At 42.3% G+C, this 13,554-nt stretch overlaps 1 protein-coding gene across 2 annotated transcripts in view; it reads right to left on the bottom strand.

The window, feature by feature from the left end:
• The window catches only part of AKAP6 (A-kinase anchoring protein 6), a 607,892-nt gene that overhangs the window by 493,324 nt on the left and 101,014 nt on the right, over positions 1-13,554 (bottom strand). Inside the window, exon 1 of one of the 2 annotated variants that reach the window (XM_049897583.1) lies at positions 2,779-2,926. The exons of the other annotated variant lie outside the window; for it this stretch is intronic. The gene's annotated coding sequence lies outside the window, so the exon portion shown is untranslated. Of the gene's footprint in view, positions 1-2,778; positions 2,927-13,554 lie in introns of those variants that run through there. 2 annotated transcript variants of the gene reach the window in all.

Here is a 13,554-nt window from a genome sequence, read left to right as displayed (position 1 = left end):
AACTGTGGGTCAGTATCTGGGCTTCCCAGCCAGATAGAATTGGTTTGGAATCTCAGCCCAATCACTTATTAACTATGTGACCGTAGCCAAATTTGTTAATATGGCTAAGCCTTGCTCTCTGCAAAATGTGAATAAATAATATCTAGTACTACAAAATGAGATTGTTACGCTCTCCCTCATAATGTCATCGTAAGGGTTAAAAAAGCTTAGTCTGATGCCTGATATATAATACGTACTGAATAAATGATAGCTGCAGTTGTATTAAGATGATTATTTTTATCCTTCCCACTATGGCCTAGTCATGTGCAAAGAATTAACTTTTTTGTAACTGTAATTCAGTAAGAGTAACCAAAAGGATAGAGAAGGTTTGTTTCTTGTGAGGCGTTCATGGTCTAAACTAGGCCACACAGAAAACAGGGTCTGGATGATCTTCGATCATCACTGTGCAACAAAATTATTGAAATTCTAGAAAGTTTCAGTGAAGCACCAATAAATGCAGCCATAGAGCAATCTCTCTCCCTTCCCCCATACACACACACCCCACCCACCCCTCGGGGATGTATTAAAACTAAGGCAACTGAAATAGCCTTAGCCAGTAATTAAGACACGCAGCTAATCAGAGAGCGGCAGCACTGGCTGTGGCCCTCTGCTAAGATACGAGCACCGGGTGACAGCTCCCATTACCAGAGCTTTGTTCTCCGGGAGGAAAAAGAACACAAAAGCATAAAGTTGGGGAGCCGTAACTGCATTTTGAACATTTGGGGAGGAAAAAATTACAAGCTCTTCTGAACCGGCGAATGTTCCACCAGATAACTGCGTCAGCCCACACCCACCAGCAGCGCCCTTCCCCACCCTCGAAGCATGACTCCACTTTTTCTAACGCTGCTCTAAGGAATCTGGTTTCTGTGACTTCCAGTAATTGCACAAATCACCCATGATGAAGCAGCTGAGAGCACTGCCAGACAAAAGAGACAAAAATCAAGCAAACAGAAAACTCATTGAAATGCTACCTTCGGTTATGTCTACTCCTAGCAATTCATGTTGCCAAACAAGTCTTTCTCAGTTGCTTTGGCTTGGAAGTAATACTTTAAAAAAAAAAAAAAAAAAAGTCTAATGGACATGGAATGATTTTCCCCAGACTCATAATTCAGTCACTAGACAGACACCTTCCCTTCCCCCATCACTATCTAGCACTCCTCCTTGTCACCTTAGAGCTTCTGACTTAGCTGTGTTCACACCCAGCAGTCCCAGCAGAGCTTTCTGCTCACGTTATACGACACTAAAAAGCAGGCAATGAACAATTCATGCTCCTAAGTATTTGAGAGAAAGCAAGTCTGAACTGACCTCTCCCATCCCATACAGCTACATGTCAGCCACATACGCTTAAAGGATTGAGAGTAACATGTGTGTGATGTGGTACAAACAAACTAATTAAAATCCAAGGTCTTTCATTCTGGTTAGTGCCTAATGGGATCAATATGCTCGTCTCTGTGCAAAAAATCCCTCCAAGCTAGCAAGGGGTATTGCTTTTCTTGCTTCTTACGTTACATCTCTTTTAGGCTTAATAAACAGGCTAAATGAAGAAGACTCAGGGGATGACATTCTTTCCTGTAAGACTTTTCAAATAAAAACTATCAACTTGGCAGCACTGAGCCAGAAGACCACTCCCTGATTCCAAGTGGACATATTGATCAATTGAACTGACATGTGCCTCCTCCTTTCTCTCCCTTTCGTAGCAATCAGCACACCAGAAATATCCATTCCCATTTCCCAAAACAAAAGAAAACACATTGAACCTTATCTGATACTGTCAAATCAAATTTTTAGGAAAAAAAAAATTAAGATTCCTGAAACCAGAGCTAGGAGTTGAAATGATTATATGGAGTTTCAGAATTGAGTTGATGTTGTGACCAAGTCCCCACAATCACTGAGGGCCCTGACATTATTCATCATACCAGATTTTGGTTAAAGTTAAGCAAGAAATAGCAACACCTCTGCCACCTACAGAGGCTCTCCCAAGGGTCACACCTTCACTGCAACTGCCGCAGAGAGGAGACCTGGTCCTGTCTCACTTACCGGTCAGCATGCAAACAACTCCAGCTATTTTAGAGACTAGCTAGAGATGGGAAAACATCACGACAGTCTTTCAACTAACTATGAATGACATGGGTTGAAGGACTGCCATATAAATCATAAGCCTCAAGTAATTTCATTTGGTTTTGGTCTTTATGCTTTTAATAAACTCTCTCAAACATGCAAGAGATCCCCTTTCACATCAGGGTTGTGTCAAATGCTTATTCAGCATTCATTCCTTGCCGTCAAGAAGCTGTAACCCAACCGAGGTAAATACCGAATTTCACACTGTAAATCGCTAAATATATCATAAATCACGAGAACAAATAAGGGACCAATTAGCTCTGCCCCATAAAAAAGGAACTATATCTCTCTATACTGTTTAAATACAGTGAACTACTTATTTCAGAGCCTATTGGAGGTTTTGCAATAGAAAATCATCTTATGCTTAAGAACAATTCAATAAGGACACTAAAAATAACAGGCAGAGATGGAGCAAGAATAATTCTACGTATTTTGACTCCTGTATGGCTCTTACAGGCCTTTGTCTTAACCCGGAGGCCTGGAAAAAACAGATTTTAGGTAAAAGAGCCCTTCTTTCCCCAGACCATTTGAAGCAGACAACCTCCCCCATCTCCGCCTTAGCAGACACAGACTAACCAGCAAAACAGCCATGCAATTAAGGCCCAGACATGGAGCACTCACCATCTCTTTCTCCCACCATCCTCTTTTGATGTTTACAGCACATCTGTAGGATGCAATACTAGGAGATGCCTTGTTTGACCTGCTGCATGATGCTGTGACATCAGTTCAGATGATGCAGCTCATTATGGGAAAGACTGCTGTTGCTATGGCAACTGGGATGTGCTAGGAATCCTTGCTGCATTTCCAGTGGCGCCTGAGACAATACGGAAGCCCTGTAAGAATCAGACGATATGCAAAATAGAGACCAAAGGAAGAGAATTTCTCATTGGGCTAAAATCCATAGGTTTAAACGGGATTTCCCTGAAGGTGCTTGGGGAAAAAAAACTAAAAATTAACCCCTACTTTGTTGTGTACATTAAAAAAAAAAAAAGGTAGGAGGGGAATGTAGATTTAGTACTAAGCAAATAAAACCGCAAATGCACAATGCTTCCCTGCTAGGCAGCGTGATCATTTTTACCTCTCTGGAGAGCATTATGACACCTATTTTAAAGTTATTAAAAAGAAGTGTTTGTTCATCTGTCAAAGACCCAAAGAAGAAGGCAGAGAGCAGAAAAATAATTAAAAATGGAATTTTAACAGCTGAACAAGTATCCCTAATTCTAAAGTAAATAGGCTTTAATTCTCAAACCATGGGCCAACCCCTGGCCAGCAAGACCACCCAGATCATTTTCCCTGATGAAGATCAACCCACAGAATTTTCTCATGCAGAGTAGCCCCAGCTCTCACCTGACCATCAAATAGGAACATGAACAGAAGTTTGGATTCTAGGGAGGTACACCACGCCACTCTCAACTTCTACAGCCCCTTACCTTGACCTGTGGAAAACCCTCGCACTCAAAACCAAATGCAGACTAGAAGGCAAGAGAGTCTTTCCTGGGACCAAACATGGTGGTTGGAACAAGTGTCAGACCAGCTAGAAACTTCTGAGTCACTGGCATTCCAAACATTGGGGTTCTCTTTTCCTCTCTTCTGGGCAATCAGACTGTCTACCTCACAGGAGGAAATTACTCATGCCCTCCCCCTGACAAGGCTGTGTGAAAAGCCATATTTAAATAAGTCACAGTGAGGTATTTCTCCTGTTGGTAAAAGAAAAGCAGACCTAAAGCAATCACTTCTTTCCAGTCCTGAGCAAAAACAAACATTATGGGGTGAGAAATGGGGGGAGGGATACATGCAGAGAGCCCACCTCATGCATATTTAATACTCTAGGCCATGGATAGAGATGGACAGAATCAAGCTGACCTATATCTGCTCTATCTTCACAACTCTGGGGAAGAACAATATTCTAAGAGCTCAGAATGTAACCACGACTATGTTGTTTTCTCCTACTTGAGATTTTAAATGGCACTGTTAACCCACAGTGTGTGTGTGTGTGTTGGGGGGTGGATGACAGAAGGAATTCAGGCAGTGTCTCTGTAAATAGGGGCTGATAAAATGCCTGAGAGGTGCCAAGACCCTAGCAGGGAGCACAATGAGCTGTGCACAGAGCGGCCCTGTCTCAGACAGGAAGCCAGAATTGTTTTTGTTCACCTAATGAGGAATGGGGAGACTAAGAGCAAGAGGAAAAGCTGCCTGCCCAGGCCACTCATGCTCTCAGTGGCACGGACAGAGCCTAACTCCCACCATTTATCTCAGACCACATGCTGCACCAAGGGAGGTAACAGGGAGTCTCTCCAGCACAAAGAGCACTGACGCAGGATTCAGGAAACCCAGGTGTTAGTGTCAACTCCTCCGGTGAGCACCTGTGTGACTTTGGGCCAATCCATTAACTTCTCTGGACCTCAAGTTTTTCATCTGCGGAGATGATGGACTTAGCTAATAATCATGGCTTTTAAGTTTTCTGTTAGTAGTGAAACCTCTTCTTCTAATGATACAGACCATAGCCTGGCTGGCCTGACTGAGGAGGGATAAGAAGCCCAGACTCAAGACTGACAGGCCTTTCTCAGCCACTATCCCTATCTTGTCTCTTGTAAAGGGATTGCTGAAGGCATTTCTAAAAACCCCTCAGCCTCTACAGAAGATAGAGTGAAAACCACAGTTCTAGGACAATATTATCAAGCCTTTCCAGGGCTGAAATCCCCTGGTTCTATAAGGAGGAGAGGGCGGGGGGTGGGGAGCGGGATCAGGAGTTCCACACCTGAATATGGTTCTGGAGTGCTGGGATCTGGATGAGAAGGGTCTGGTCAGGCCCCTGTGCCAGAGCCAAGTCATTTGTTTGGTAGAAAGGAACAGAGTGCTCATCAAATCTGAAGCCAGGTGAGACTTTTAAGGACCCGAACTGGCTAAAATGTTCCAGGTTGGCTATAAAAGGGGGCCTGTAAATAGCAGGAGCAAACCATGAATGTTTTCTTGCCTTGTGAACGGGCCCATCATAACTCATCTTGGGCTTTCCGGTGGCCTTTCTCTCTGCCCCCACATCCCTGCCTCATGGGATTAGTTTGAAGATTGCATGCAATAATAATGTACATAAAAATGGTTTGGAAATGGGAAGCAGCACAGAAATGTCAGACCTTATTAATACTGTGGTGGTGGTGGTGTTAGCTGCCATCAAGTTGGCCCCCGACTCATAGCGACCCCATGCACGAGGCTGGAATATCATGACCATAGAGTTTTCATTGGCAAATTTTTCTGAAGCAGACCACCAAGCCTTTCTTCCTATTCTGTCTTAACTGGAAGTTTCACTGAAACCCTGTTCAGCATTATAGCAACACACAAGACTCCACTGATAGGCTGTGCTTGAGGTACCTTAGTCAGGACAATCGAACCTGAGTCCCCCACATGAAAAATGAGAACTCCTCCAGTGAACCACCATTGCCCCCTGATATTGTGGTAGTGGTTGTCATTAATAGCCTATCCACCCCATCGTGAAGGCTCTTTAGCTTTTACCTGTATTTCCATCCAGACTCTGATCTCTGGATTAAGACAGTTAAGAAAGAGTCTTCAAAGTCTGCACAGCTACCAAGGAGGGCCTACCCCTCAACACCCACTTCAGATGAGGTCAGGGAAGGTAATAGACAAGGGATCCTCCCAGAGGAAAAAGCCAGGGGCATGAGGAAAAATGAGAAAATGAGCTTCTCCTGGAAAGAAGAATCAGTGCCAGATCAGGCAACAGAGGCAGGGGGCTTCATGTCTGAGTGACTCTAAGGATTTCAGAACTGCTGTGGGTCAGAGACCACTGTGTGTCTCCCATTCTGTCCCCTTCTGAATGGAAGTGGTTATCCTGCTTTGTTTTACCACTGTATAGTAACAGGAGTAGGAGGGGTGGAGACAGGTAACTTGTCCACAGAGAGTCACATCCAGACCAAATGGAGAAAACAATGCATCACTCAGAAACCCTGTACTTTGAGCTGAATGTAGAGACCAGATAGGGCTTTGGGTTGCACCCCTGGAATATGAATGTGCTCACTGTGGGGAGGGAAAGGAAACAAAGAGCTACTTGGGGACCAGCGGGGCAACTTGTGGCAGCTACTAGGAGAGCTCACCAATATCCATGTTCTCCTCTTCCTCCTGGACACACTCCCAGTACCCTTACTTCTAGGCGGGCCCATGGGACTAGTTTTCACCAATGTAAGGTAAGGAAAATTGGAGAATGTCACCTCCAAAGGTGGTTAAGAGTGAGCATGCCTTCTTTGCACTTCTCTCCCCTGCTAACTGAATGGAAAGAATACAATAGAGAACCCTGAAGTCCAGGAAGATAATGTCCCCACCACATAAATGGAGGCTGTGTTTCTGAATGACTTCATGGGATATGGCAATCCTCTCCCAGTTACCCACTGACCCTCAAGGAACTGTGAAATGGGTGAGAAAAAAATGTTTACTATATTAAGCCACTGAGATTCTGGGGGTAGTTCCTCATAGCAGTTGGCCTTCTGACAATGTTAAAAAAAAAAAAAAAAAAAAACTGGTTCCCTTATTGCAGGCTTTCTCAGAGCCTTTAATGTTCTGATACACATTGAGACTATCCCTGAGGGGGAATATAATCTGTAGTATTCCCCTAGTTTATTTAATCACAGAACCATTTTTTTCTTGAACTAATGTCCCACTAGTTTTTTTTTTTTTTTTTTTAATGTCCCACTGGCTGTCCACAGCATGGAAAACATGACTGTAAACAAGAAATGGGTTAGGAGTCCCCTGAATCCTGATTTAGCTTGGCGGGTGCAGAGGAGGGAAAGTGAGACTTTGCTCATCTTCAGTACAACTCAATCTGTCTCCAATTTTTCCTGCCATTCTGAACTGGCAAGGCAGACGTTCCATGGTGTTATTATAGGCAGAGCACATTTATACAAACATTTCATCCTGAAGAGTCATGTCCCAAATGTTCGTTCTTATGAGGTCAGAAGTAAATGGGTATTATTTCCAAATCATCTGCTCATGATGCGAACAAACATCTTGTGTTTGTATTTCAGGGGTTTAAAAAATCGTAAAGCTACTCTTTGGAGATGTGGCTGGCCTGCTTCCCTTTAGTGTGCTATATGAAAATTTATAGATCTGAGGAATGTGTATTTTAGTTGGGGAAGTACTAGCTGATTTCACAGTGAAGCCTCCAAATTACCATGAGTAAATACAATAATTGTGTATTTCTTGTTCATCTGAAGTCTAAACTGACATTCCTGATGGGCAGGTGACCTACATATCATTCAGGGACTCTGGCTATCTTGGTGTTGCACCTTCCTCTAGAGCCTCAGAGGCTTCTGCATTCATCAAGCAATCGGAGAAAGAAGATAGGAGCTCTCGCTGGGAAGGTTTCCATGGGCCAGCTCTGGAAGTGCTCTTCTTCACTTCTACCCATAACCCATTGGTCAGAACTCTGCCACATGACCAAACCTACCGTGAGAGAGGCTGGGAAATGGAGTCTAGCTTTGTGCCCAGGCAGAAAAGGAAACAGGCATAATGCACACTTCTATAGTCTCTGTCACATCATGAGATCAGGCACCTGATCCTTGATTCAGGCTTCATTTTACATATGTGCCTACAATACAACCAGTGGATGTTCTTAAAGCTCAACTAAACATTCAGAGGCACAAAGCCATCATAGGCCACATGTGGCATCAGCCTATTCAAAGAGTTTGCCAGCAGAGCAGTGTCAAGAAGTTCTTTTCTGCAGGAATCTTGCAGCAATCCACACAGTGACCGGAAGCTATTCTGTATGAGCCCCAGGTGACTGCTCAAGAAGACTGGGAGAAGAACTACATCAGGCAATTTCAGGATCTCCCAGACTTAAAAGCCTCATTTCCGTAGAAGCCAATGTCTTTGTAACAACTTCACAGGCATAACTTCCAGGGTCCCTGTGAGATACATGCCCAGCTACAAGAGTCACTACACTCAGGCAAGTCCAAAACTATGGCTTTCTCTTGGGATTTATAGTTATCTCAATCTAACTATCAAGGAGGACTTAGTATCCCTCACTGCCCACTTTAGATGTGCCCAGGGAAGATAATGGATGGTGGCATTGACCCATAGCCAGAGCCATGAGGTCAAATGAACAAACAGCTCCTGGAAAGCAGAGTCAGGGCCAGACCAGGGAAATTCACCTACTTCCAGGTTGTCATTTCTACTAAACAAGGATCATTTTTACCATAAGCTATGTTGCCTAGCAACATAGGTGACATTTTACCATCCTCAAGTTTCCAGCGGACACGGCTACAGAGTTAACCAAAGGTCAAATTCTCATGCAGATGGAGAAAGGGTCCGATTCTGGTTTAAAAATTGACCTTAGTTTACAAAACAGACAAGTATTCAAACATGCTAAACACATGCCTATTTGGACATTAAACTACAGTGGATATTTGTGACTCATCATTGTTGGATGCTTAGCCATCCCTTCTGCTTTCTTTAGGTAACTATGCAAAACAGAAATTGTTCCCTGAAGATTATTAATCATTGGATAGCAGAATACTTGCGGCCATAATAGTATATAAACTCAATAGTATTTTGTTACCTGTTGTTTGAGTTTATTACCTCCTCTCAGACATCACATTCTAACTTATATTCTTTGGGTGAGAGTCCAGCCAAAGGAATGGAACGTGTGGCTCAGTCGTAAGCCAGTCAACTCATTGGGTTCCCTTCATGCACAGAAATTAGTTCAGAGACGTACATGGATCTCCATTGAAGCCAATGAGATACAATGAGACATTTACTGAAAAATCACTATTGGCTGTTGATTTTGAATGGGTAAGGATGTCAGGTCTGAAGTTGTTCATCCACTTTGTATTCATGAGTGAAGAACCTAAGAATAAAACCAACATAAGGAGCAGAACAGAGCTGAGCTGAGAGACAAGAAAATGGTGGTAGTTCTTGAGCCAGAAACTAGTCTTACTCTGGCTTTGTCAGTTATAAGAGCCAAGAAGTGTCTTTTTCTGCTTACCTCAGAAGGGACTGGGGTTTTAGTCACAGTAAACAGAGAACTAACTGATCCACAGAACCATCTGAGAATCTGTGTAATGTGTAAGTAGGCACCTTTAGCATGCAGTTTCATTGGAAGGGAAGAGAAAAGCACAAGTCTGTAAGTGGTTCACTTGGCTCACGGATGGGACTGCCTCCACCACCACCCACCCACCCCCACCCCCGCCCCGAAGGGTCAAAACTGGCAAGATCTCCTCACAAGGAAGATGCAAGGTGTTATCTGTCTTTTCTCCCAGGACATTCCAGATTTATAAGACACTGACCTCACACTCTTGTCAGCCTGAGCCGTATTCCTCTGTCCTTTCCCAGGCAAAATTCCCATTAGCAAAGGCCAAAACTCCTCAACAAACACAGGGAGGGTGAATCAGATCCCAAATGAACACCTAGATTTGGAGTCTTAAGTAGATCTTGGGGTGATTTTGCCCACAGTAACTTGACCCAGTTGGTTCAGAGATTTCCCTGCCATCCTTCTGAATTTAAAATTTTCTAACTGACTTTATAGAGACAATATTATTTCCTGCTTCATTTAGATTTAACTCCAAACAAACATTCAGCATGAAGCCAAGTGGCTTTAGAGTGCTTGTGGAAGCACAATTGTGTTGCTTTTTATCTTGTGTTGTTGTTAGGTACCCCGAGTCAGTTCCTACTCATAGTGAAATGCTGCTCAGCCTGCACCATCCTCACAATCTTTGCTATGTCTGAGCCCACTGCTGCAGCCAGTATGTCAATCCATCTCATTGAGGGTCTCCCTATATTTCACTGACCCTCTACTTTACCAAGCATGATGTCCTTCTCCAGGGACTGGTCCCTCTTTATAACATGTCCAAAGTAAGTGAGACAAAGTCTTGTCATCCTTACTTTTAAGGAGCACTCACTCTGGCTGTTTTTCCAAGACATATTTGTTCAGTCTTCTGGCAATCCATGGTATATTCAATATTCTTCACCAACACCATAATTCAATTGCATCAATTCTTTTTCGGTTTTCCTTAATCATTGTCCAGCTCTCACATGCACATGAGGTGATTGAAAATACCATGGCTTGAGTCAGGCACACCTTAGTCCCTAAAGTGACATCTTTGCTTTTGAACACTACTTGCCCTGGTAGTGCAGTGGTTAAGAGCTATGGTCAGCAGTTCGAATCCACCAGCCATTCTTTGGGGGTAGTTCTGCTCTGTTCTATAGGGTCGCTATGAGTTGGAATTGACGGCAAAGGGTTTGAGTCTTTTGTTTGTTTGTTTGTTTTGCAGCAGATTTGCCCAATGCAATGTGTTGTTTGATTCCTTGACTGCTGCTTCCATGGGCATTGATTGTGGATCCAAGTAAAATAAAATTCTTGACACCTTCAATCTTTTCTCCATTTATCATTATGTTGCCTACTGGTCCAGTTGTGAGGATTTTTATTTTCTTTATGTTGAGGTGTAATCCTCACTGCTGGCTGCAGGTTTTGATCTTCATCAGTAAGTGCTTCAACGCCTCTTTGCCTTCAGCAAGCAAGGTTGTGTCATCTGCATATCACAGGTTGTTAATCAGTCTTCCTCCAATCCTGATGCTGTGTTCTTCATTATTTGCTCAGCATACAGATTGAATAAGTATTAAAAGAATACAACTCTGATGCACGCCTTTTCTGATTTTAAACCATGCAGTAACCCCTTGGTCTGTTCGAACTTGAACAACTGCCTCTTGGCCTAGGCACAGGTTGTGCATGAGCACAATTAACTGTTTTGGAATTTCCATTCTTCGAAATGTTATCCATAATTTGTTATGATCCCCACAGTCAAACGCCTTTGCGTAGTTAATAATAAAACACAGGTAAACATCTTTCTGGTATTCTCTGCTTTCAACCAAGATCCATCTGCTATCTGCAGGACAGAAAAGACCAAAATGATGTCAGAAGAGACTCTAAAATTTGCTCTTGGATGTAGAATAGCTAAAGCAAACAGAAGAAATGGTGAAGCAAAAGAGCTGAACAGAAGATTTCAAAGGGTAACTTGAGAAGACAAAGTATTATAATGAATTGTGCAAAAACGTGGAGTTACAAAACCAAAAGGGAAGAACACACTAGGCATTTCTCAAGCTAAAAGAACTGAAGAAAAAATTCAAGCCTAAAGTTACAATACTAAAGGATTCTATGGGCAAAAAATTGAATGACGCAGGAGTCATCAAAAGAAGGTAGGCGGAATACGCAAAGTCACTGTACCAAAAAGAATTAGTCAACATTCAACCATTTTGAGGGTAGCATATGACCAAGAATCAATGGTACTGAAGGAAGAAGTCCAAGGTGTACTGAAGGCATTGGCAAAAAACAAGGCTCTAGGAATTGACGGAATACCAACTGAGATGTTTCAACAGATGCAACTTGGGAAGCGCTCAGTTGTCTATGGCAGAAAACTGGGAAGACAACTACCTGGCCAACCACAGGAAGAGATCAACATCTGTGCCCATTCCAAAGAAAGGAGATTCAGTGGAATTGGAAATTACAGAACAATATCATTAATATCACATGAAAGTAAAATCTTGCTGAAGATAATTCAAAAAAAGTTATAGCAGTACATTGACAGGGAACTGCCAGAAATTCAAGCCAGATTCTCAATGGGACATGGAATGAGGGTTGTCATTTTGCTGATGTCATTGTTGCTTTATATAAGGGAAAGAAAATGCTTGGGACTAACATAGGAAGCAGCGGTTTAAGAGGTATTTCAGCTCTACACTGGTATTTCTGGGGCTTTCCTGGTTTAGCATTTAATTTTTCATACGCTTTAGTCACGTCTACTGAAGTAGACAGCTGAAGTAGACAGCTCTTTAGGGTACCAACCATGTCTTGTGCTACTAATTTCCCCATTTCTTCTAGCACACTCCTAGGAATACGTAATTCCTTCTTATTTAAGAAATCCTTCTTGATTTCTTAAAAAAAAAAAAAAGTAACATTTTTGGTTTCCATTCCAGGCCCCCCCAAATAAAGTTCCTACCAGCTCTCTCCTTATGACCCTAGAGTTTGAAAATTTTTAAGATTTTACTAAGGCTTATATCTCCATATCTTTATCCCTTCCTTTGCTATCCTTTAGGGTTGCTATGAGTTGGAATCAACTTGATGGCAATGGGTTTTTTGGTTTGAATAGCTGCTTAAAATACCAAGAAGTAATCTGTTATAGAAAAGATCTGACCTAAAATAGTAAAATAAGTCAGCAAGCAAATACCTACTATGTGTCATCATAGTCCCCATTTGCAGCAGAGAGAAGGAGTGCTGGTCATGAGACCTGTTTTCAAGTTATTTACAACCAGGACTTGGAACTACCACAGTATTTTCAGCCTACATTGTCTTTTAATCTAGACTCCTTTCCTTATTTGAGAAAAATTGTTTTAAAAAAAATACAGTCTCCCGGCATAAACACTAAGCATTCTAGGAAAAGAGAGATTACCAGCATAACTTTGGTTGTATACATTCTTTTTTCTATGGAAAAATTACATCATACAAAATTACATCATACCTTCGTAGGTAAAATCCCTTCAGTAAATAACAAAGGGTGCACTTCAACAAAGTCACAAGTGGTTCTAATAAAAGAGGTTTGTTTACAGGGTACAAACATATTCTTTAATAAATAACCCAGTTCAACAAACATTGTCTTAAAAATCAGCTCTATGTAAAATAGAGGGTTATACACTGTGATGGTTAATTTTAGGCATCAACTAGGCTAGGCTATGGTTACCAGTTGTTTGGTCCAACACTAGCCTAAATGTTGCCGGGAATGTATACTGTAGACATGGTTAACATTTACAATCAGTTGATTCTAAGTAAAGAATACCCTTAATCCAATCAGTTGAAGCCCTTAAGAACAAAAACTTAACAGCAAGGCTGTAACATAGACATCCTGTCAAAGTTTCTAGCCTGCCACCTGCCTATGGATTTTGGACTTGCCAGGATCCACAAGTATATGAGCCAATTCCCAAAATCAATCAATCAATCCATCTCTCTCACTGTTCCCACCCAAGTGTATGTCCTTAGGCAAAACACTTATCTGAGTGCCACATTTTTTCTCTGTGAAATGGGGTTAATAAGGTTTTACAAGGTTATTGTAAAAACTAGCAATCATTCAGCCATTCAGCAAGTGCTTATTGAGCATCTACTAAGTACCAGGCACTGTTCCAGGTACGCAAAGCAGACCAGGATCCCTGTCCTTGGGGAGCTTACACTCTACCATGAATGTAAATGTCCAGCGTAATGTCTGGCATATACCAGATACTGAATAAACCAAAAAAAATCTAAACCCACTGCTGCCAAGGTGATTCCAATTCATAGTGACCCTATAGGACAGAGCAGAGCTGTCCCATAGGGTTTCCAAGGCTGTAAATCTTTACGGGAGTGGACTGCCACATCTT

This window comes from Elephas maximus, chromosome 10 (genome assembly GCF_024166365.1).
Source record: "Elephas maximus indicus isolate mEleMax1 chromosome 10, mEleMax1 primary haplotype, whole genome shotgun sequence".
NCBI classification, from domain to species: Eukaryota; Metazoa; Chordata; class Mammalia; order Proboscidea; family Elephantidae; genus Elephas; species Elephas maximus.
Note: the sequence above shows the minus strand (reverse complement) of the source record. Positions and strands in the feature narration are given on the sequence as shown.